General features: G+C 51.8%; 1 protein-coding gene and 1 pseudogene across 1 annotated transcript in view; one reads left to right on the top strand and one right to left on the bottom strand.

Moving 5' to 3' along the window:
* The window catches only part of LOC138517056 (zinc finger protein 585A-like), a 363,846-nt pseudogene that overhangs the window by 105,078 nt on the left and 232,890 nt on the right, over nt 1-25,878 (bottom strand).
* The window catches only part of LOC138517054 (zinc finger protein 84-like), a 54,094-nt gene continuing 42,522 nt past the window's right edge, over nt 14,307-25,878 (top strand). The window contains exon 1 of the mRNA XM_069632566.1: nt 14,307-14,447. The gene's annotated coding sequence lies outside the window, so the exon portion shown is untranslated. The remainder of the gene's footprint in view (nt 14,448-25,878) is intronic.

Here is a 25,878-nt window from a genome sequence, read left to right as displayed (position 1 = left end):
GATTCCCGCGTACCCCTGTAATACACGTTCCCTGGCCTATCGCGTGTTCTACTTCACGCGTCCCCCTGTAATACACGTTCCCTGGCCCATCGCGTGTTGAACTTCCCGCTACCCCTGTAATACACGCACCCTGGCTGTTCGTGTGTGATAATTCCCGCGTACCCCTGTGATGCACGTTCCCTGGCCTATCGCGTGTTCTACTTCACGCGTCCCCCTGTAATTCACGTTCCCTGGCCAATCGCGTGTTGAACTTCCCGCTACCCCTGTAATACACGCACCCTGGCTGTTCGCGTGTGATGATTCCCGCGTACCCCTGTAATACACGTTCCCTGGCCTATCGCGTGTTCTACTTCACGCGTCCCCCTGTAATTCACGTTCCCTGGCCAATCGCGTGTTGAACTTCCCGCTACCCCTGTAATACACGCACCCTGGCTGTTCGCGTGTGATGATTCCCGCGTACCCCTGTGATTCACGTTCCCTGCCTAGTCGCGTGTAGTACTTCCCGCGTACTCCTGATTTGGAGATTGCCCGCTTTGCTTTCCTTGTTTGCCTGCCCTGTGAAGTGGTCCGGGGTTAGCGCAGCCCTTAGCGATGATTTAGCGCTTTTGATGGCTTTTCCGTGCGCGAGGGCGTTCTTGGGGGCGTTACTGGCGCTGCTGCAGGCTCGCTGCGATTCTCTGCGCCACGGCTGTTTTGGGAGCTTGAAATCCATGAATACGCTGTGCGCGGAAATCTGTTTTAGCGCACGTGCCTGGCGCAGACTATCGCAGGCGCACGCTGTGCGCCAGCCGCGTGCGCTACTTGTGCGCTGGATTCTATGAATTACCCTGCAAGTGTGTGGAGCTGCCATATCTGATGGTGAAAGGGCGTAAAAATGTCAATAATAACTGGCTGGACACCACAATACCTTGCTTGGAAGAAGGACAGGTAACATATAGCAAGGAAAGGATAGAACAGGTGGCCAATTTCTGTGCCCAAATCTGGACAGAGCATATCACAAAGCTGACGTGGATTGCAACAATGGAAAAGTCGGTGCAAGTACACAAGTAAGAATATAGACTCAGTTTCTGCATCAAAGACACAGGGCCTCATTATAAGGGTGGCGCTCCCGTAATGAAGGGGGCCGGTACGGGACCGGCCCCCTTCATTACGGAAGCACCGATTACGAGCTTCCCTTTGCATGACCCGGATCAGACGCCTGGTAAAACCAGGCGTCCTTTCCGGGTCCCGCGAGGGGAAGAGGGAGGTAATAACGGGCCAGATGTAATATGCCCGTTATTACCTCCCTCCCCATTCCCATTGAGCCCTATGGGGGCTCAAATGGGGATGGGTTCCTGCAAGGAGGATTTTCCGGGTCCTCCTATGTCTGAATAACCCAGCTATTCCTCATTGCAGGAACCCGGTAAATGAGCCCGGTTTGGCGGCTACCTCCAAACTCGTAATGAAGCCCGCAGTCTTTGTTGGCTCGAACGAACATTGCAATAAGACTCTCCTGATCACAGACATGAAGAAGGAACAGCAGCGATGATGATTTACTACTGCTCTGTGACCAACAAGCTTACTTGCACCTCCCACCATCATGGAGGGACTGTTGTACGCTGGCCACATTGCACTCAGTGCTATTAGTTATCCCAGAAGAACCCCTGAAGGGGGGAGCACTGCCTGCCGAGGGGAATATTAGTTTCCCCACAGTCAAAAATGAAGATAAGGGCCTATTACCCACACAAGAGCTCCACATCCTGCCAGGAAAAGGACCGTTCCAACAACCACAGGGGATGAAAAGATCGAATTACATATCCAAAAACTCCTCCGCATTGCTTGCTGAAGTACCAGAAGAATACAGGCTCTTCAGCTCAGCAGAATCCTTCTTTGCATTTTTACATTTGCCGGGAGTGCAGGCTGCAGCAAATGCCAAAAGGTTGCAGATTGTGAGTTGGGAGCTGGTCCAGCTGGCGAATGATATAGCGAACGGGTTCAACGTGATCAAGGTTGAGTTGCAATGCACAACGATATGTGTTGGACCTATTAACAGCAATGGAGGGAGGAGGTTGCAAAAGGTTTGTGGATTCCTGCTGCAATTTCGTGCTCCAGAGAACGCGGAGAATGTATCATTATCCTACAGCATCGCAGCTGTCCCTGGCTTAGGTCTTTACATGAAGGAGGGAGGAGTACAGGACGGTGATTGGTTTACTTTGGCATTTATTTGGGACCAGTCGTGGCTCGAAGCAATCAGATGTTAATGCCCATCATCGTGTTCATCCTTGTTATTTTCTGGACCTGTCAGCTGGCCCTTTCGTTGTAATGCCAATATGGCACCTAATAGGGCAAGAATGATGGTATCAATTGGGGTTCCAAAGGCACCTCGCGAGACAAAAGATATTGAAGTATACACTGATCTCCCACAGTGTGGCCCTAAGCATGAGATGCTCCCCTTACCGCATGGAGATGAAGTTGACCATCTATACCACACTATCATTTCTCCACCCCCTGATCTAGAAAATTACACAGACGTTTGGGTGGACCTGGTGGGGGAGGGGGTGCATCTATATGACTTTCCCACCTGAAGAGTATGCGCGCAAGGTGAGAGTTTGCGGTCAGTGCCTGGGTGCCAATAAAGGGAACTCAGCCATATGTGGAAGCAGAGAGGAGGGAACAGGAGTGCAGAGGTATAGCAGAGTTTGTTACTGTAGATGCAACAAAATGGTGGAATGTTGGGAATGGGGCAGCCCGACCCACCCCCACTAGGTGCTTTAGAGTGAGGAGAGATGCATTCAAAGCACTATGATTGGCCACAGGGAAAGAGATGGTGAGAGGACCACCTCCCAATACAGAAGGACCCCACTCCAATATAACCAAATGTAGTCTGTACACAAAGTATAGCATAGGGCCCGCAAAGCATTGGTATTTTGCATAGATATTAGTAACCAAAGGTAGAAGGGAAGGCCTGCGTGGTGAATGCGGCATTACATGCACTAGGCCCAAATTGCGAGACAGGGGAAATCTAAAGCCATGTCCGAGCTCCCATGAGGACAGCACACATCCCCAAATGCCAGAACACCTATTCCTTCTTCTTACAGTGTTGAAAAGATGTTTGAGAGGAATGTATCCTACAAGGCTGCGACCACAGACCGGCGCCTGGTTGTGCATGTTATCTGACACTGGCCAAAGCATGACTCGGCCCATCCCCAGGTGACCATGAATTACAGCCCATATAACTGACTAAAACTTAAGACCCTTAAATTCCATGGCATCAGGTGCCCTTTAACCACTAATCCCAAAGTAACAAGTCTTGAAATTTTGAAAGAGGACAGACAGGGCACATTGATGAAGCGACAATTGTGTGATTTGTATTGCGAGGTATTGGGAGGGATACATTAGAGTTCAAAATGAGGGTGGAGAGCTTGGAGCCAGATGGCGCAGAAGGGAGTGAGTGAAATGTGTGTGTGTGAAGTTTAGAGTGCCCCAGAACCTCCTTTGTGCCCGTCTTAAAACCTACCAGTATGAGTGAGACCTACCAGTATGAGTGATAATGTAGTCGTATGGTAGGCCTATAATTAATTTGTTCTTTGACCTTTGATGTGAGAAGAAGATGATCACTGCAGCGGTTCATAGTGATAAAATCGAAAAAACAAAAAGGTCGAAAGTCAAAATGTCGAAAAAAAACATCAAAAAAGTCACATTTTTTTTTATTATGAATTTTATTCGAAATGGGGGGTTAACCCCCAACCCCCCCTTTTTTTTTTACCCATTTTTTTTTCCCGGACCCCAAAATAAATATATAATTTTACAAAAAGGAATTCGACTTTTTTTTTTCGACTTTCTTTTTTTCGATATTATGACTTTCGACTTTTTTGGTTCAACATTTTGACTGCACACCCACTGCAGCACGTACGTATCGGAAGACGGACAGAAGTGGCTGGAACCAATGGCCTGGCATCTCTTATGGAGCAGGCGGATCATGTATAGGCGCCTACCAACCAGCCGCGCTGATTTTACTATATGCATTGCGTCATGTATGATGATGTGTTTCCTTATAAGATTCTGCTTGTACTACTTTTCGGCAGAACGTTCTTAGCAGCAGAGTTCTTTGCTGATTCTCTCATTTGCCGAAAGTCCCTGAACTGTGCCAACTCTGCTTGTGCTGCCTATAAAGCTTCTTCTAGTTCCATCTTGGGATTTCTATCTGAGGGTGCTGCAGTGCTGTTGTTCATTTGGTATGGGGGTGGTTCTGTGGTAGGTGAAGGCACATATGTTGGGTTAGTATATCCTGTGGCAGGATAAGTGGTGAGCGGGTAAAGCCCTAGTTGGGATAGGGGATGTTTGTTCCCTGCCAGGTACTGTTGGTTTATCTACACTCAGGGCTGGGTTGCTGTCGCACTAGGGCTTGCATCCATTGGTATGCTCCATGTCCTCTACCATTTTCCAAAACTCTAAGATCTCTTTCCTCCTTTGAATTTCTTTTAACCTTTATATTTAGCAGCTAAACACATGCACATGTTTTCCAATATCCCGCTGTTATTTGTACCCTGCTCTGGCCATGAGTGGAACATTCCCCCTTGTGTCTCTACCACCCACTGCCTGTGAAATTTCACAATCTTTTCTTTATACAATGACAATGCACTGCACATGTACTCCAGCGGTGTCACACCCCATATAGACAGCTTTTATATTAAAAAAATACTAGCAGTAAAACAAAAACCGTTGGTCAGAAATAGGGGTGTACCGAAAGTCTGGAAAGTTAGAGCATGCTTAGAACTGCTGTGCTCTGGGAAATCCCCATAGCCACGTTGCCTTCGGTTATCCGGTTACCCAGAGAGAGAGTGTGCTTCTGTGTGACCTCGGGCCACTGGTTACCTCATCAGATAAGATAGCACCGGGTAGGACTTGGCACCTTTGTGTAAAGTTCCTTTGATACTGCCGACGGGAAGCTGTACAGTTGGACCCGTTTCTCTGTGGTTGCCCGGACTGAACCCATGTCTGTGGACAATATGGCGATTGTTTGTCCCTGGCCAACACCGCACATTTGACGCCCATTCTCCAAGGGCAAGACATTTGGAAACCTGCAGCAGGAAAGACCCAGACCCAGAGGTGAGCCCCACACTATCATATTTGTTATCTTTTTTTCCCTCCCCGTGGGGGCTCGGTGCAGTTATTTGGTGAGATTAATTTCGGTGTGAGGTGTGGGGCGCAGTGAAGGCCTCCACATTATTTTGAAATTAAAGGGGAGCCAGGAGACCAATGAGAAGTTTTTAGGAGGGGGGTGAGGTGAGGATAGAGTGGGTGGTGAACAACACCCCCCTGAGTAGAGTAATTGCCGCCAAGATACCCAGGACGAACCATGCATTATTAACGAGCCCCGACCGAGTATTTACCTCTAAAAATGCTTCACACAGCCTGACAAATGAGTCACTCAGAGGGGGGGTGGGCACAGCACTCCTGAATGTCTCAGCACACCTAGGGGTGTACATTGTATGCTGGCAGAGGTGCCAATGCTGGAGAACACACAGGGGTGGGGTAGGTCACTGCTCGTCTGAAATCTCCTCGCCCCGGCCACCCTTCGCACTTAACACCACAACACCCAACCTCCACCTTATTCACGCACATCAGTGCACTCATGACGTCCTCACCCGCTCTGTATCGCCTGTCACATGCAACTCCTAGTCCTCCTCGCACACCCCACCCCATGCCTGCTGTCAACACTTGCACGTGTAGTGCAGGAGGCCTGGACTGGTCGGGGGCAGAGAAATAGAGACTGGAAGCCTGGCACGCAGAGTCAGTCACAAGCCTGTGTAGGGTCAGCAGGGCCACTTACCTGACACAGACTCACCTATGCCTAATACCTTTCAGAGGCTCTGTCAGGGTTGTGATGGCCATGGCACGGAGACCCCACCTCCTACACCATCCATCAGGGGTGATACCACAGAGAAGGAGAGGTTCGGGAGCCCGTCGGCATGTGGTGTAAGCCCCATTCTCTGCTTGAGGAGACCCGACCCAGAGAGAGAAGGAGAGGCTTGTGAGTAGGGGTGTAACTTCGGCTTCGAGTATGGATTCCTTTAGGTCTATCTATCGATCTATCCATATTAATTTTATATAGCGCCACTAACCCAAAGGCCTCAGGGCGCCCACAGAGACAGAACATCAAGAGAACAACAGAAAAACAGATACACGGGACAAAGGAACTAAAGCACCTTTGCCAAGTTCTTTGTCAAAGAGGAAGGTCTTTCAGTGTTTTTTGAGGAAGATAGTCGAGGCACTTTCCATACGAACCCGGGGAAGTGCGCTCCATAGAGCTGGGGCTCAAAAATTGAAGCTTGCTGCACCAATTTTCTTGAGATTGATTTGTGGTTGGCTGAGTCGGATGGTGTTGTTAGAGCGTAGGGCACTTCTAAAAGGGGTCCTGTTTATTCTTATAGTCAGGTAGGGTGGCGCCTCATCCCAGAGGCATTTAAAGACAATAACTAGGCCAAAGCTGAATACCTAATTTTCCGCCGGAATTCGGCCGAATACTTACTCGAAGCCGAATTTCAGTACACCCCTAGTCAGAAATGCTCCTACCAGTTCTTCGCTGCCGTACCCCAGTCGCCCCCTACCCACATTCCCTCCATGCGCACACTCTCTCACTCCTCACATTCAACACCTATGCTACTTCGTATACAGGCCCAGCCTTAGCCCCCACTTGCTTACACAATAAAACTATAATACACTAAAACAACAAACCAAAACAATAAATTAAACTAATAACTCATTCCCCCACCCGGGATATATTGGGCACAGGAATCCGAGCTCTCTAATCATATGGAACCCCTACTTCAATATTCTCTTTTCACAATTCACAAAATATATGGTGCCCCTTCTTCCCTAGCTCGGAAAGGATCACACTTCTCTGATTCTGTTCTCAATTACTTATAACAATAATAATAAAAACCGCCATGTGGCCTTCACACACTGTACAACTCAAATTCACACCAATATACCAAACACTCACTTCCTTTTCTCCACACACACAACCAACCTCCTGCTGTCCCTTTCCCCCTGCTCCTTACTTAGCATCAAACCCTGTTGTTGTCGCCCGCAAGAGGTGTACTTCCATCTGCATGTTCACCCGAGATCCACCGTCACAGGGTCCCAATAATAGCCTGCACCTTCCTCGGACCAGCACCCCGCTCCAAGGAGTAGACAAGAATTCAGTGAAGACAGCTCCTTGGGACTGGTCACTGTAGGTGGGCACGGCTCTTCAAGATGTGTGGCCTGGAAGCCTTTGCCCTTGTATCGAGATCAAGATAACTTGAAAACCCCAGCTCGATATCAGACACCATGGCACCTTCCATAATCTCCTCGCCCTGCTTTTCGAGTTGTTACAATTGCCCTTTGGCAGCTCGCAGCACAAATCACAGGGATCCAGGTTGTTGAGTCTGCCGTTCTGCTATGATCTTCCAGATAAATGGGTAACCTAACAGATTTATAGTCAGTGGTCTGGGATGGCTGGCATCTTGGAATGCTGGGGTCTTGGGACAGGGGCATTTGGGCGCTATAACTTAAGAGTCTGAACTGGTACAGGTCAGAGGCTTGTGCCCTCCTTCTCTTGGGATAACTGTTCACAGGGAGCTCTCGGCCCCCTCATGGCCTTCCAGGGTGCATTCCTTCTGGGATACAAGTGCTAATACTATTGAACAATGAGAGGTTTATGAATCTCTGTGAGTCTGGTGTTTCTCACTGCTGCCCATGCTGAAACCCGACCCTGCATGCACCCACCTATCTCTATGTTCTGGGCCCAGGCCTCTTGACCTGGCTGCAGCATAGTGCTAGGCCTCAATTTCAAAATGGCTGCTATTTTCTAATATAGCGTTTCATTCTCAATGCGCTTTTATACCTAAACATATAATAGCCTGCCCGTACTACAACTTCTATTGGCACCCCCATCACCTACAACACACTCCTCAGCCTTCGCCTCATCTGGAACCGCTTGAGAGCCTGGGACGATCGTCCCTGCTTCCCAACACCAGTTATCTCATATCCTATCTCCTTGTTCCCCCAATATTGCTGTAAATAGTCGCTTGATATCCCCAACTGCTAGGGACACCCCGGCTGTCTCCTCTGTGAGGGCATATATCCATTTGCTCGCTCCTGCCATAAGGGAGGGAAAGCTGTATATTAGATTGTCTTGTCCATAGTGTGCCAGGGGAAATGGTACACGTCGTCTCTCCCATTCTGCAACAGTGGCAATTGGGTCTAGGGCCCTGGGGCTTTTGCCACTGCCACCCTCATCCTTCCACTGAAGAGCATCTGGGACCAGTCTCTAAACTCCCCACTGTCACCATCTTTTCTTCCTTTCCTCTGCCCTGTCTTCTTCTCTCTGTCCGGGTCCCAGCCTTCATCATGCCCCCTATTCCCCACTCCACGTCCGTCTATCTTCTCTGATATCCACCCCTCTGTACCCACAGCAGCCCCCTGCTCCTTCTCCTGTTTCTGGACCTCTTTTTCAATCACCCTTTCTACGTCCTGGAACATCGTCTCTAGCTGGCGCTGTGTGCTCTTTTCTATGTCCGCTAAATATTTTCTGTAGCTCTTTTCTCGTCATTCCCTACCCCGTCCTCTTCTGGCTTCCCTTCACCCTTCTTCGCACCCTCTACCTGCCCCCTTCTGGCTTCCCTTTCCCCTTCTTTGCACCATCTCGCTCAGCAGACATGCATCGCAGGTTATTATACCCTGCTGTAGGTTTCAGTGCTGAGTACAAGCCATAGGGAGGGACGGAGCATTGGGTGACACTACTGCATCACTATCCTGCTCACCCCTCCTTTTCTCTTCGTAAAGCTTCCAGAGTCCTAGGATATTTAGCCATTTCTTAAGTTTAGGTCCCTTGTACGTAGCTAATAAGTATGCAAATATATTCTCTATCATGATATGATAGGTTATTTATAATGTGCTTAATACCTAGAGGTTGAACCTGTATGGCTCTGTGTCATCTTGCTTCCAAGGCGAGAACGTTGCCTCTAAGCTACCCTCCTGTATTATTCTACCAATGAACGTTCCTTCTCCTGGCCATTCTCGGAAACACTGTCCTGCAGTGTCCTGTACCCACTGAAAGTGTTACTTATTTTATCACGATATTGGGGCAATTTATTTCACAAATGGTCAATGGGCGTGACCATTCTGGATGCCGTTCCCCACCCCTTCACTTTGCCTCTCCAAATTATTCCAATCCCCTTATCTTCTTGTCACACTCCCCCATGTTCCCCCGTCTCATGCTCACAATCCTCACACACACCCTTACACTTCAATACTTACCCCTCCTTCTGGTTACATCCTATTCTCATTCACCGGACCTCTCCACAGGCCTTCTGTGAGGGGTCAGAAATGTGAGGCGGACAACTTTTAGATTATTGTTCCACAAATTCCATTTGTATTCAATTATAAAGTTCATTAGTACTCAGCGAGGGTCAATCAGAATGTAACACACAATCTGATTGCCCTCGCCAGGGCTTTACCGACTGGGAATTCCTTTCCTTTGTTCCCAGCTGGGGGAAGGGGCGCGTAGCAGCCACTCAGCCAATGAGGAGGCTCAAAACTGGGCAATCCCCGCTCCGAGCCTCCACACGGCAGGACGCTGCCATCCTCCCCCCAAAACAATCCCCTCCCTGCCCTCCCAACCCCACACTTCTGTCCCCAGCGCGTCTGCTCCCGATGGCCGCTATGGAAAGGGAAAACGGATTCTGCAGTGTTTCGGAACACAAAAACAAGTACCCCAGTCTTGCGTGCCGGGCTACTAATAGCAATAAGCCCCTCACTGCGGGGGCATTTGTTAAGATGGATTTCTGAACTCTGACAGAAGGCCAGCCTAGTTTCTTGGAACAGGGTAACCTCTGGACAAGCCAGACCAATCAAGGTAGCTATGGTAGGCGGTCAAGACTAAATCTCAGGAGGGGTGAGGGTGACTGAAAGACCTCAATGAGCACACATAGCAAGGACACTAACAAATTACTCCCAGACAGGTGTATATATCAAAAATATAAACACATTTATTACAAGGCCTTTGTAACTCAAAAACACAGTAAAAGAATCACAGCAATCTAACTAAACCAACACAACACAATCAATGCAATATATACAAGACCATTGGTGTCTAAAGGGTTAAAAGCACAAATTAAGTTCATAACCTAGAGGGGAAGGAAAATAGGCAGTGCAGGTAGTCTTTAGTCCCCTTCAACATCAAACATACACCTAACTAAGAGGCAGTCCAAACCCTAAGATGAGGGGAGCCTTATGCTCAAAAGTACATGTAGTGCAGGCGCACGCGGTTGTTCCAATGGGCAAAACGGGGTCTCTTCAGGGGTCTCTAGCAACTCAGGAAGGTGGGTGAGGCGATGAATAATAGATTCCCACTATTCGAGGAGGGCCTTCACTTGAAGGCAGAGGTGATTCCAAGGTTCGGGAATAGTTTGCTAGTGCGCACTAGCAGTGGAAAGGAGAGGGACCCCCAGGGGCCACTCATGTGTAATGATGGATGGAGGCGCTAGGGGCCAACTGTTAAGGTTAGGGTTAATCACCGGCCCCAGGCGCACTCTGGACCAAACTTTGCCAGTCGAGTGCACTTCGGTTGCAGGTTCTACTGCGGCAATATGACGGCTCTGCGGCTTTCAGCGGCGAAGATACAGTGAGGATTCCCAAATGGGACAGTGGCGATTTCTCCGCTCGTGGTGGATGGATCAGCCAGTTTCACTGCAGCAGGCTTCAGGGGCAAGAGGGTCACAAATGCAGCACACCTGCAAAGATTGTTGCTGCGGCTGGGCAACACGGTAACCACGTTTACTCTGGTCCTCTCGCACTCGTCTCACTTCAGACCTGCGTATGCCAAGTATTTGAAATTCGGTGTGAGGGTGCTGGGGATACAGAGCTAGCAGTATACCAAGTTTTGAGGACCTCCTCAAAAGGGCAGCGGAGAAAGAGCAAAGGTCCTGCGTAAGCTGGTGAGCCCACTGGTTGGCCCAGGGACACTTCCGAGAAGGCTTACTTGCAGGGTTTGTTGATTTTGAGAAGTGGTGTGCGGGTCGTTGTTTTGGGTGCAGTGACAGGCCACACAGTCGCACCCTACTCCCACATTGCTGGAGCTACTCACCATTACGTTGCCCTGCATTTTCGCCGTTTTGATCATCGGCTTCCCCTTTCGTGTTTGCCCGTGGGTGCCCACCCTTGTAATCCCGAGGCTGGGAGGTCCTGTCACTGCTCTGTCAATGACTTCTTCCACATGTCTTGGTGGCGGTCGCGGCCAAAAAATCAAAATAAATACTTTTATTTTTTTGCGCGCTGAACTGGGCATGTTATTGGAACTGCACAGTTCAGTGCGAACAAAAAAAAAAGTACGTTTTTTCCTTTTTCACAGGGTGGCCGATGGGGGGGGCAGCATTTTATAAAGGTGGCCGTGGCCCCCCTTTGCCAGCGCCCCTGGTTCTACTTTGGCTGTAAATGCTCCTTCTGCGCGTCCCTCTAACCCAGTGGTATTCAAACTGTGGGTCGCGACCCCCTAGGGGTCCGCGGGTGCATCCCAGGGGGGCCCTGAGAGCTCAGCATGAAAAAAGATTTTTTTTTTAGATTGGAAGAAATGGGCAGGGGTGGCCCACATGGGCGGGCTGAAGCATGAAACTGTCTCAGGCAACAATGAAAAAGTGGCCCACAGTTGTAAATGGATATTCATTCCTTTAGTCACAGACTGGGCCTCATTACTACTATGGCGGACCAGTAACAACGGTGCTGGTAAGCTACCGGCACCGTTGCTACCGTTCCGCCATAGTAAGAGTTGTGCTCGTGGGTGCTTGACAGCCCCCGCCAGGTGTGACCTCAGCTCGTCGGATGCACCAGCACCGTTATTAACGGTGCCGGTGCATCCGAGCTCCCCATTCCCATTTGAGCCATATGGGGCTCAAATGGGAATGGGGATCTACCGGCACCTTCGAAAGGGCAATTATCATGTCCGCCTAACTCGGCATGACCTAGTAATTGCCCATTCGCGGGTGCCAGACCCGGATGCAACTCCAGTGGCAGCCGTGCCGGTTTTACCGGCACAGCTACCGCCAGAGTAGTTATGAAGCCCACTGTTTCAATAGTACCCAAAGGGGTGCTTTGTGTTAAAATGTAAGTAAATTGTGATATATTCAGCAACAATGGTCAACATTACTAACTGCATAGTTAAGTAACTCATCAAAATGGTCCACATTGGCCAAAATGGTGGCCCATTTTGATTGGCCCAAACTAGCATTTTACATTTTTGGTACAGGCATTGCCCTATAGGCCTGTCCGAGCCTGGCGGCTCATCCATAATGGCAAGAGGCGCCCACCCAGTGGCCCCTCACCCATTATGGAGGAGCTAAGGAGCCAGCCCAGTGAAACAGTGAGCACTCCCTCAGCTGCTTTATCCAGCTAATGGAGTGCTCCTGGGCTGGCTGTACTGTCAAAGGGAAACACTGTTTCCCTTTGACAGTTCAGTTTAGTTCCCCAGCCGCACATGCTCACTGAGCCATGCAAGTGCTGGGGCGTTTTGCTTCGCCAGCATTGCATAGCTCATTGAAAATGCTGGCTGGGGCACTGCATGTCTGTATGTCCGAGGGGGAGCTCCTGCGCCTCCTCGCACATACGGACAGAGCAGCTGGAGCAGGCCGTTTCAGCACCCACACACAAGCCAATGCAGAAGGTACGTTTATGTTCATTGTTTTTATTTAAACATGTGTATGGATGCGTTATGAGTGAGTGTATGGTGATGGATGCTCATGTGAATGATAGAGTGATTGCTGTATGAATGTGCAGCGCCTTGCATATACACATAATCATGTTCATTGTGTTAGGACCAGTGGGGCCCAGGGGACAGGGATGGTATCTTTTTACCGGACATCTATCATTCAAAACCCTCTGCATTGTCCACAAGGCTTTCTGGGGCCTGGGTCCAAAATACCTTCAGCTATTCCTCCGCAAATACCTCCCCTCTCGAGCTCTTCACTCCTCTACCTCCAACTCCCTCAGGGTCAGTCGTTTATCAAAGAAACGAGCTGGGGGTAGATCTCCGTCTTCGGCTGGGGCCTCCCTCTGGAACAGCGCCCTGCCACTCTAAAACTTGAGGAGAACCATCTTTCTTCCTGCACTTATCAGACCTACCTGTCTGCTGCCTTAAACGTAGCACTTGCAAATTGCTGGCTGCACTACCACTGTTTGTTGCCTTTATTATTTATTTATTGTTATTTATCTGTTTCTCCTCTGCTTCGCACTTTCCACTTCTCCCCCCTTCCATGCACTTTTCCCCTCACACTTGCGCGTTCTCAATGTCACTGGGCCTAGTAAGATCGCTGTTTTATTCTCCTCTGTTCCCCTCCCTTGCCTTGTCACGCTCTGAAACACTTGTGTACGAGCGCGATAGAAATAAAATATAAATGCCTGCCCCCTGGACTCCCAGCAACAATTGCAAACTGTTTGGCTATTTACCCATTTTTTGTTAAACGTATGCTCTACAATGCAACATTTTAACCCATTATTTAAAAAAAAATTCACAGGGGGAAACCCCCCCCCCGAACCTGCCCCTCCACTTAAAAAAGATTCACCAGCTGCCACTGGCCCTCAGACTGTGTTGGGAACGGGATGGGGGAACCGAGGGACTATGGTGGGAGCACAATGGGCGGGAACCATGGGATAGTGATGGGAGCAGAGTGGGGAGAGCCCTGGGTGTGTGATGGGGTGGGGAGAGACCAGCGACTGGGTAGGAGTGGGATGAGGGAGCCCAGCGACTTTGATGGGGGCAGGTGACGGCGCGCAATATATACTGTCCATTTGGCATTTCTGGGGGGTCCCGACCTGCCCAAATTTTGCTCAGGGGGGCCCTGGCCAAAAAAGTTTGAAGACCCCTGCTCTAACCATATGTCTTTCTACGCATGCGCAACTTCAAGCATCCGCGGTGTGCGCATGCGCTGCGGGTAGTGTCTTAGCTCTGCGCATGCCTGTTTAGTGGCTCTACAGCTGCTGCATTCATACCCTCAACACCCCCGTCCTCAGTCACTCTGCGAGGCTCTGAGCGATGGACTTGTTGCCTTTTGTGTTCAGAGTTTACCCTGGGAGTAGATCCTCATTGCCCAATCTCGCATTGTTCCCAGGTCCCACTTTCCGGTAGCCATCCGGGCTCGCCTTTCTGCGCATGCTCTAGTGATCGGTGTCTGATCAATGCGCGTGTGCGGCCCGGGCTCGCATTGTTTCCATGCCTCCTTTCTGCGCATGCTCTCGTAATCAGTGTTTCGTCACTGCGCATGTGCGGCAGGGCTCTATTGAATAAGGCCAGAGCTCGGCCACGCCCAGTTTCTCTGCGGGGCCCCGAGTGAAGGCGGAGGTGGTCCTCGGTCTCCCCTATATTAGAGCTATATTTTGAAATGGAAAACGCGCTCCAGACGATGCAGTAATCCTGGCATAATGCACTGCAGGTGAGTGACAGGTGCTGATCCTCTCTGAAGCTTTTAGTGTCTCCTGTGCATGGGGTGGGGGCGGCTTATGATGGTGGGGGCTGGAGACGAGGTGGGGTGACTCCTGAGCATGGGGTTGGGGCGGGTTATGATAGTGGGGGCGGGAGACGGGGTGGGGGTGACTCCTGTGCATGGGGTGGGGGGGTTATGATGGTGGGGGCTGGAGACGGGGTGGGGGTGACTCCTGTGCATGGGGTGGGGGGGTTATGATGGTGGGGGCTGGAGACGAGGTGGGGTGACTCCTGAGCATGGGGGGGGCGGGTTATGATAGTGGGGGCGGGAGACGGGGTGGGGGTGACTCCTGTGCATGGGGTGGGGGGGTTATGGTGGTGGGGGCTGGAGACGGGATGGGGGTGACTCCTGTGCATGGGGTGGGGGGGTTATGGTGGTGGGGGCTGGAGACGGGGTGGGGGTGACTCCTGTGCATGGGGTAGGAGGGTTATGATGGTGGGGGCTGGAGACGGGGTGGGGGTGACTCCTGTGCATGGGGTGGGGGGGTTATGATGGTGGGGGCTGGAGACGGGGTGGGGGTGACATCTGTGCATGGGGTGGGGGGGTTATGATGGTGGGGGCTGGAGACGGGGTGGGGGTGACTCCTGTGCATGGGGTGGGGGGGTTAAGATGGTGGGGGCTGGAGACGGGGTGGGGGGTGACTCCTGTGCATGGGGTGGGGGGGTTAAGATGGTGGGGGCTGGAGACGGGATGGGGGTGACTCCTGTGCATGGGGTGGGGGGGTTATGGTGGTGGGGGCTGGAGACGGGATGGGGGTGACTCCTGTGCATGGGGTGGGGGGGTTATGGTGGTGGGGGCTGGAGACGGGGTGGGGGTGACTCCTGTGCATGGGGTAGGAGGGTTATGATGGTGGGGGCTGGAGACGGGGTGGGGGTGACTCCTGTGCATGGGGTTGGGGCGGGTTATGATGGTGGGGGCTGGAGACGGGGTGGGGGTGACTCCTGTGCATGGGGTGGGGGGGTTATGGTGGTGGGGGCTGGAGACGGGATGGGGGTGACTCCTGTGCATGGGGTGGGGGGGTTATGGTGGTGGGGGCTGGAGACGGGGTGGGGGTGACTCCTGTGCATGGGGTAGGAGGGTTATGATGGTGGGGGCTGGAGACGGGGTGGGGGTGACTCCTGTGCATGGGGTGGGGGGCGGGTTATGGTGGTGGGGCTGGAGACGGGGTGGGGGTGACTCCTGTGCATGGGGTGGGGGTGGGTTATGATGGTGGGGGCTGGAGACGGGTGGGGGTGACTCCTGTGCATGGTGTGGGGGGTGGGTTATGATGGTGGGGGCTGGAGACGGGGTGGGGGTGACTCCTGTGCATGGTGTGGGGGGTGGGTTATGATGGTGGGGGCTGGAGACGGGGTGGGGGTGACTCCTGTACATGGTGTGGGGGGTGGGTTATGATGGTGGGGGCTGGAGACGGGGTGGGGGTGATTCCTGTGCATGGGGTGGGGGGGTTATGATGGTGGGGGCTGGAGACGGGGTGAGGGTGACTCCTGTGCATGGGGTGGGGGGGTTATGATGGTGGGGGCTGGAGACAGGGTGGGGGTGACTCCTGTGCATGGGGTGGGGGGGTTATGATGGTGGGGGCTGGAGACGGGGAGGGGGTGACTCCTGTGCATGGGGTGGGGGGGTTATGATGGTGGGGGCTGGAGACGGGGTGGGGGTGACTCCTGTGCATGGGGTAGGGGGGTTATGATGGTGGGGGCTGGAGACGGGGTGGGGGTGACTCCTGTGCATGGGGTGGGGGGGGTTATGATGGTGGGGGCTGGAGACGGGGTGGGGGTGACTCCTGTGCATGGGGTTGGGGCGGGTTATGCTGGTGGGGCTGGAGACGGGTGGGGGTGACTCCTGTGCATGGGGGGGTTATGGTGGTGGGGGATGGAGACGGGGTGGGGGTGACTCCTGTGCATGGGGTGGGGGCGGGTTATGATGCTGGGGGCTGAAGACGGGGTGGGGGGGACATCGACAGCTCCTCCTTTGGACATTCATGTTGAGTCCTGGTAGGCAATTCGAGACCAAACACAGACCAGCTGTGGAGCCACTTGTATTAAAGCCAGGTAAGGTTTATTCACATAATACCTTGCTTGGGTTCCAGTTACATTAGGCTAGATCCAGAGACTGCAGATATTGATATTGATTTTGATATTTTATTTCTATCGCGCTCGTACACAAGTGTTTCAGAGTGCGACAAGGCAAGAAAGGGGAACAGGGGAGGACGGAAACAACGATCTTACTAGGCCCAGTGACATTGAGAACGCGCAAGTGCATGGAAGAGGGGGAGGGGAAAGTGCATGGAAGGGGGGAGAAGTGGAAAGTGCGGAATAAAGGAGAAACAGATTAAAAATAAATAAATAATAAAGGCAACAAACCGTGGTAGTGCAGCCAGCAATTGGCAGGTGCTGGGTTTAGGGCAGCAGACAGGGTATGTCAGATAAGTGCAGGAAGAAAAGGAGGGGGGTGACTGTATGGGTACAGATATAGACCTCAGTGCAAGGGGTGGCCCGGAGGCAGTGCAGGAGGGTGGCAGGGTGAGCAGGTACCTGGGCCTGGAGTTCAGAGGGTGGCCAGGTGCACGGTGCCAAGAGAGAACAGATCAGCAGGGGAGAGGGGTGGCGAAGTAGGAGGCTAAGAGGAAGGTCTTGCGGTGTTTCTGGAACCAGAGATGGTTCTCCTCAAGTTTTAGAGTGGCAGGGAGGCCCCAGCCGAAGACTGAGATCTTCCCCCAGCTTGTTTCTTTGAAAAACGACTGACCATGAGGGAGTTAGAGGTAGAGGAGCGAAGAGCTCACCCACAGATGGAGAACACCCAGCCGGCCATCTTCACACACCACAACTCAGGTCCCAAATGACACTCTTGGAACACTCATCAGCAAACAATCACCCAACATTCTCCTGAGCTGCCAATCATACACTCCAGTCACCAACATTCAGCGTGCACAGATGACCAGCAGGACAGGGCAAGACAACATTAACACATCACAACAATTTGCATTACCTCCATGTCCCCCTTCCTTGTCACAGTACTCACCAATGAGGCCCCGCCTCCACTACAGGATCTTTCTCCCCCCAGAGGTATAACCTCCCACTTACCCACAATACACCAGCTCATAATCACCCGTCTCCGACAGGGACTGGTTATTCCCGGAGCCGTGCTCTGGGGAACGCCGTTGCAGAGTCTTCCGTGGTGGCATTCTTCTGCAGGGCTGCGGCATGTATCCAATAAGATGCGGCCTCCCTGCAGGGCTTGGGGCCAGATTGAGCAGTTCTTTCTGGTGAGGACCTCCTGCAGGGCTTGGGGTCCCTCTGCTTCTTAGTTTCTTTGTTGTGCCGGCTCGGCTGCATTTTGCTTCAGCTTTGCCGGTCGCTGTGTTTTGTGTCCCCAGCCCCTTCCCCTCTTCCGGCGGGTGCCTGGTTGAGGGAAGGTATTTTCCTCTCATTGTTCAGGCTACTAGGAGGTTTGATGGCCTGACTGGTGGTGGGGCTGCTCTCCTCTTCTGTGTGGATTGCCGGTCTCTGTGTTTTTGCTTCCTGTGAGGCTCTCTTGCTTGGTAATAGCTTCTGCTGCATTGGGCTGCATTCAGCTTGGGTTTTAGTGTTTTCAATGCTGTGTGGTAGTATGGGCCAGCATTCTGAGAAGAGGAGCCATGTGGACTCTCCTTCTTATTCAAGGAGTCCTGAACGTTGACATGCCAGGAAAAACACAAGAAACCAGTGGCTGTGAAGTTTTCCTTGTTACAGAAGGCCTTTGGTGAGCTTGAGGGTTCTAGGAGCAGGCGCATGCATAGAGCCTGCCCCTCCTCTTCAGCATCTTCTTCCTCGGCCTCCACTGCCTCTGCCCGTTCTTCGATGGTGTCTGACTCTGATGATGAGGTCGAAGGCAAATATCTCCCGGGATGAGGTGAAACTGTGATTTCCGAGGTTTGGTACTCCCATGGGTTTTCTGTCCTGGTGAAAGGGGAGTGCTCCTCTGCCCTCAAGATAAGACACTATAAACACACTCCGAAACTGGGGAAGAGGAAGGTCTTGAGGCGCTTCCAGAACCGAAGATGGTTCTCCTCAAGTTTCAGTAGAGGCAGGTAGCCGAAAAAAGATCTACCACCTTGGAGAAGCGACTGACCCTGAGGGAGTTGGAGGTGGAGGAGTGAAGAGCTTGAGTAGGAAGGTATTTCTGATGGGAGAGTTGAAGGTATTGCAGCCCCAGGCCCCAGAAGGCCTTGTGGACAATGCAAAAAGTCTTGAACTTAATCCTTGCTGCCACTGGGAGCCAGAGAAGAGATTTCAGGGGTGGAGAGTTGCATATGATCCCTGGGCTTGAGGCCAAGGACAAGTCTTGCAGTCCTGTTCTGGATGAGTTGCAGAGAGTAGTAGCACGCAGCAGATTTGGAAAGAGTCTGTTGCAATAGTCCCGCCTAGAAGGAGCCATAGCTCTAGAGACAGTGAGCTTCTGGGGGAAGGAGAGGAAAGGAAGAATACCTCTGAGAAGGTGGAGTTGGTAGTTTGACTTCTTAGAGACATCAGAGATGAGGGGAGAAATGGAAAGCGTGGAGTTGAAGATGACCACAAGGTTCTTAGCCTCACAGGTAGGAGCAGGGAGCGGGCCAAGGGAGGCCAGACAGAGAGTGACAGGGAAGGAAGGTGCAGGAGTGCCGATGAGGAGGATCTCTGTCTTAATAGCATTGAGGCAGAGGTTGTTGGCGGCACACCACTCCTGGATTGCAGACGGACAGTCAGAGATGAGAGAGTGCCAAGAGGTGGCAGAGGGGTGCCTGCAAACTTTTTGAGTGTCATCCGCATAGCACTGAAAGTTGGAGCAGAGAGCAGCAATGCGGTGGGCGAGGGGTGCCAGGTATTGGTTGAAAAGCCTGGTAGATAGGTTAGACCCATGGGGGACACCACAAGTGGAGAGTGAAATAGAGGAAAGGAAGGACCCAAGTTGGACCTAGGAGGGTCGGTTGGAGAGGAAGGAGGTCAACCAGGCTAGTGCCTGATCAGTGATACCCAGGTTATCACGGAGGAGGTTGAGCAGGATGGCATGGTTGACCGTGTCAAAGGCAGAAGATAGATCGAGTAGGATGAGCACAGAGGGGAGATTAGAATCAAGGTTGGAGGTCAGGTCTTCATGGATGTCCAGGAGAGCAGTTTCTGTGCTTCTGGCTGCTCTGAGACCAGACTGATGGTCATGGGGACAACCAACAGAATCAGTGTGATGATTAAACTGGGAGATGGCCAGCTTTTCCAGGAATTTGTCCAGGAAAGGAGTGATAGAAAGCGGGCGATGGTTACCCGGGCAGAATGGGTCGGCTGTGGGTTTCTTGAGAAGGTGGTGCAGAAGAGAGTGCTTCAGAGTGGAGGGGAAGGCTCCAGTGGCGAAGGAGTGGTTGCAGAAGTCGGCCAGAGTAGGGTCAAGGGTGTCAATATGGTCCTTTATGGTTTTGGACAAACAGGGTAGAACCTGTTGTGGCGAGACTTTTTATAGATCGGACTTGTCTAGAAATGTTGTCAGGAGAGAACAAAAGAAAGGAAGAGAAAGAGGGAGGAGGGGCGGCTGCAGGTAGGTAGCAGAGAGAGAGAAGAGGGAAGAGGAGGAGAGGAAGAGAGGGTGGACAGGATGTCCTGGGTTATAGAGATGAAACGAGAAGCCAGAGCCATGCAGAGGGTTTGGGTGGAGACAGGAGAAGTAGAGACTGCAGCGGGATTGGCCAGCTCCTTGCAGATTTTAAAGAGGTTGGCTGAGTTGTTAGATGCCGCAGAGATGCAGGCTTGGATGTGGGCTCTCTTCTTAGTGCGGATAGATAGCTGGTGCTGCCTTTGAGCAGGCAGCAGGCAAGTTTGTCAGAGGATGTACAAGATGCCCACCATTTCCTCTCAGCCCCCTGCACTTTCGTTTAAGGGTGACAAAGTCAGAGTCCTACCAAGAGTTGAACTTTGCATTGGGCTTCAAGCGGATACTCATAACAGGGGCAAGAGTATCAGAGATAGCAGAGTGGAGTCTGGAAAGGGCGGTGTTAGGATGAGACAGCCAGAGGTCGAGAGCAAGTGGCAGCGAAAGCCTCAAATAACACACGCTTCATGGGCCGGATGACCGAGAAGGTATGTGGCAGTGCTAGAGCTGGCTTTTTATGGCATCGGGGGCACCACCATGGCCATGGGTGCTTACATTTCTGCTCGTTGTCTGCTCAATCTGCAGGACTGGAAATCCTACCCCTCCCAGAAAGCTGCTGCTCTTCGGGGGAAGCTTTTCGGGGACTCTCTGGAGGACAAGGTTCATCAGGTGTCCCGGGCTGACAAGCAAACTAAGAGGGTTGCAGCGTAAGCCTTCTCCTCTGGTTCGGCGATCTTCGGGAGCTGCGCCTTGGAGCCATGCGTCTGGGGGCAAGCATGGCCCATTTAATTATTCCAAGGGCTTCCGTCCCAGGCCTGAGGGTCCTAAGCCAGCGGAAAGCCATCAGAAGTCCTGACAATCACTGTGCGCCTGTGGGGACCTGTCTCCTGCATTATTTTCCTGTGTGTGAGCGGTGGTTCTCTGATATGGTGTGATATGATATGGCATATATAACGCGCCTATACACAAGTGTTTCAAGGTGCGACGAGGCAAGGAAGGGGGAACAGAGGGAGGATAGACAACGATCCTACTAGGCCAGGTGTCATTAAGATCGTGCAAGTGCATGGGAAGGGGAAGGAGGAGAAGTGCGAGGGAGAAAGGTGAGAGCACAGTGCAGTACATGGGGTAATAAACCCCCCAAAATTAAACAGTAAGTAAAAGTACGGGCAGCAGGTGGCAAGTGCAAGGATAAGTGCCGACATCAGGTGTCAAACGCTGGTAGTGGGACTGTATGGATACAGAAACAGTCCCCAAGTGCGGGGTTGCCAGAAGGGCAATGCAGGAGTGCAACTGGCAGGGGAGGGGACCTGGGCCCGAGATCAGAAGGTGACCAGGTAACCATTGCAAATTCAGTGTCAGCCAGGAAATTAGCAAGGAAGAGGGGGAGAAAAAGCAGAAGCAAAGAGAAAGGTTTTGAGGTGCTTCTGGAACCGAAGATGATTCTCCTCAACTTTCAGGGAAGCAGGGAGGCTGTTCCAGAGGGAGGCCCCAGCCGAAGAAAGAGATCTACCACCAACTCATTGCTTGGAGAAGCGACTGACCCTGAGGGAGTTTGAGGTAGATGAGCAAAGGGCTCGAGAAGGAAGGCATTTGGGGAGAGAGAGTTGAAGGTATTGAGGCCCCAGGCTCCAGGCCCCAGAAAGCCTTGTGGACGATGCAGAGGGTTTTGAACTTAATCCTCGCAGCCACTGGGAGCCAGTGCAGAGATTTCAGTCCTGGAGAGATACGATCCCTGGGCTTGAGGCCAAGGATAAGTCTTGTGGTCCTGTTCTGGATAAGTTGCAGGGGGCGGAGAGTAGAAGCAGCCAGATTTAGAAAGTGGCTATTGCAATAGTCCAGCCTAGAGAGAACCAGAGCTCTGGAGACCGTGAGCTTCTGGAGGAAGAGAGGAAAGGAAGAATACCTTTCAGGAGGTGCAGCTGGTAGTGTGACTTCTTAGAGATGTTAGATGTGAGGAGAGAAGGAGAGTGTAGAGTCGAAGATGACCCCGAGGTTTTTAGCCTTACACGTGGGAACAGGAAGAGGGCCAAGGGAGGCCAGCCAGAGAGCTACAGGAAAGGAGGGAGCGGGTGTGCCGATGAGGAGAATCTCAGTCTTACTGGCATTAAGGCAGAGGTCATTGGTGGCACACCACTCCTGGATAGCAGACAGACAGTCAGAGATGAGGGAAGTGGAGGAGAAGGCCGAGGGTAGCCTGAAGATGAGCTGGGTGTCATCCGCATTGCACTGAAAGTTGGGGCAGAGAGCGGCGATGCAGTGGGCCAGGATTGCCAGGTATTGGTTGAACAGCCAGGGAGAGAGGTTAGACCCCTGGGGGACACCACAGGTAGAGAAAAAGATAGCGGGGAGGAAGGCCCCAAGTTGGACCTGGGAGGGTCGGTCGGAGAGGATAGAAGTCAGCCACGCCAGAGCCTGACCAATGATACCCATGTTATCACGGAGATGGTTGAGCTGGATGGCATGGTTGACAGTGTCAAAGGCAGAAGAGAGATCAAGCAGGATGAGGACGCTGGAGAGTAGGTCTTCACAGATGTTCAGGAGAGCAGTTTCCATTCTTCTGGCAGCTCTGAAGCCAGACTGATGGTCATGAAGACAGCCAACAGATTCAGTGTGGAGATTAAGCTGGGAGATGGCCAGTTTCTCCAGGAGCTTGCCCAGGAAGGGATTGATAGAGATTGGGCGGTAGTTGGCCGGGCACGATGGGTCGGCAGTGGGTTTCTTAAGAAGGGGGTGCACAAGGGAGTGCTTCAGGGGGATGGGAAGACTCCAGTGGTGAAGGAGTGGTTGCAGAAATCAGCCAGGGCAGGAGCCAGGGAGTCTATGCGGTCCTTGATAGTTTTGGAGGAACAGGGGTGAACCTGTTTCGATGAGACTTTCATAGATCTGACTGTCTAGCAACCTTGGGTCCTGAAGATTGTCCTGGAGGGTTACTGGATGCACTTTCTGTCTTCTCCTCTTTAACAGTCCAGGATCATGACTATGCTTCCTAGGGACCCTGCCAAGAGAGCGGCCATAACCTCAGCCCTTGCTGAGCTTCTGTCCAAGGAGGCCATAGTGACCATGCCCTGGCTCCAGTGCGGTCTGGGGTCCTAGTGTCAGGTGTTCTTGGTCCCGAAACCTCAGGGGAAGTTTTGTCTCATCCTGGATTTGAAGCTGCTGAATGCCTTTATCAGGGGTGTTTGTTTTCGGATGGAGTCTTTGTGCAGAAGATTATTCCTCTTGTCAAGCAGTGGGACTGGATGGTTGCCTTGGATCTGCAGGATGCCTGTTATCATGTGCCCATTCACCCATCCCACCTGCAGTTCCTCAGGTTCTCTGTGGGGCAGGGCACCATTATCGGTCCTGGGTCCTTCCTTTTGGGTTCACGACTGCACCAAAGTGTTTATGATGGTGGTGGCTCCATTCGTGGCTCATTTTCATCTGCATAGGGTCCAGCTGTTCCCATACTTGAACGACTGGCTGATTAAGGCATATCTCCACTGCACTGCCCATTCTCACCTTCTCATCGTCTCAGTCAGGTGTTTCGGTCTGCTCAGAGTTGATGTTGTCCGATCAGGTGTTTGCGGGTGTTTATTGCCCGTTCGAAACACCAGTGTTGGATCTGTTTGCTTCCCCCTCTTGGGCAAGGTTCCCAGGTTTTGCTCTCGGTTCCTGACGTTTGGGGTGTGGTAGGTGGCCACCTTGAATATAGACTGGCCCTGAGGTCTCCAATATGCTTTTCCCTCCTCTCATTTCCCAGGTGGTTCTTCACTGGTGATCTTGGTGATTTTGGTTGCTCATGGATCTACAGTTGCGGGAGGTGTGGAGGACTCCCAGTTGACCATGCCTCTACGGGGGTTTCTGGAGGCGGGGTTGCCTGTGATCTGCTGGTCAGCTTGGCTCCTGAGGGCAAGGCTTTTGAGTTTGTGTTTCTCTGCTCCGGTCATAGTGACCATTTTCCATTCCAGGTGGCCTAGTACGTTGAAGGCCTATGATGGGCATTGGGTCCATTTTCTCAGCTGGTGTGGTGTGGCCGGTGTTGCCCCCCAAGGTCGTGGTGTCTCGGGGGTGTTGCAGCATGGCTTCAATAAAGGGTTGGTGGTGAGGGATTTTGTGAAACCTGAAGGTGTCTCCCTAACTAGTCCCCGGGGATATGCTGTCCAGGTGGCCAGGACACAGCCATCACTATAGGATCCAGTTCCTGGGGGTGGACCAGTGAGGGAGGATCACCTAAATGGGGGGTTCTCAGGGAGTCGAAGTGGGACATCGACGGGTGAGATGCGTTATCCCCCTTCCTATAACACCTTTTCCCTATCCTACCCTGTATGATATTCCAAAACATTGCCCCCCCTTTTCCGACCCGAACACTTTCACACTCCACAGACAACAGACTATCACCGAGCCGTTTACCTGACGTGTCCCAACACAAGGGTCAGGCAAAGTCAGACAATTGACCTGAATCACATACACCTGACAGCCCTTTCACTTCCACCACAGGGATAAAAGGTGGAGCACGAGAGCACACTACGAGCAAGGCAGACTGCACAACGAGATGGCAATTCAAGAGGAGGAGAAAGATGGCGTATCCCGACAGGGTGACATGGAGAGAAGCGACCTTGCCCTTTCCGACCAAGACCTGTGAAACCTCTGCAGAAGGAAACATAAGACCGCGAACAATAGCCATTGTGTGTCGCAGCAAATGTCAATGGTACACAAGACCCTCCTCCACTGATAACCAACCTGCGAGAGACGCTTGTCTCTGGGGTACCAACCTTGACGGCCGATATGAAGAAAGCCAAGCGGTTCATCACAGCCGGTGAGTCGAGAGGAGGGTCGATAAGAAACTGAACTGTGTTGAACAAAAAGTAGCAAACTGCTAATTAAACTTTGAAAGCATAAAGAGCGATTGATGACAAAAAGGGTAAACCAGCTGAAAAGGACCCAACACCACATGGGTGTTTGGCAAGAGACTCTAGTTTGGTTCCCCAGCTTTGTTGAAACTACTGATTCCAGAAGGCCATAAGAATAGTGTCAAAGTGGTCATACATAGGTCTAGCAAAATACGCTGTACAGTCACAAGTCTTTGACCAACAAGTAAAGGAAAGCTAAGGGTAACAAATCCTGCATGGTAAAAGAAAAGATTGGCAAATAGTGAACCCGGAAGAAGGATGGCAACAATGGGGGGGCGAAGACTAAGTCCCGAAATACAGTCTGTTGACAAGAGTGAACCCGGCAGAGGGATGCCACAGTGAACTGTAGAAAAGACATGTTACGGAAGTCACCAGATAAATTGCATTGAAAGCCGTAGTGTACCCGATCGAGGGAGGTGAACAGTCAAGTCAGAGCTGAGCCCGGAAGAGGGCGATCCAAGGGTGAAAAGCCAACACCCACCGACCTGTGAGTGCAACAAATCAAAATACAAGAGGGGTCTGAGCCCAGAAGAGGGGAACCCAGGGTTGAAGAGCTATCACCCAAATGCAGAGAAGTGCTTTTGATGAACTTTTTGTTTGATTATTTGAACTATCAGATCCTCAGAAGCAGGAGAGACAACTTCCGAAGATCCTGATATTAATAGAAACTTTCTAGGGATCTGCGCCCGGAAGAGGGGGATCCAGAGGTGAAAGACATGCCCTGATGTATCTGTGAAAAGGACCTCTTTTTGTTTATTATTTGAATACATCAGTCTGATGGCATCAAGAGACTTTTGATAGAAAAGAGACTTAACCACCAAGTGCCCTGATTGCTGAAAGTGGAACTGTTAGCTCGTGCTGGGAAAGCTTGAGCGTGTGCTGTGCTCCAAGTCCCACCT

The sequence above is a fragment of the Ambystoma mexicanum genome, chromosome 6q (assembly GCF_040938575.1).
Source record: "Ambystoma mexicanum isolate Mex_15411 chromosome 6q, UKY_AmexF1_1, whole genome shotgun sequence".
NCBI classification, from domain to species: Eukaryota; Metazoa; Chordata; class Amphibia; order Caudata; family Ambystomatidae; genus Ambystoma; species Ambystoma mexicanum.
This window is presented reverse-complemented; position numbering and strand designations above follow the sequence as displayed.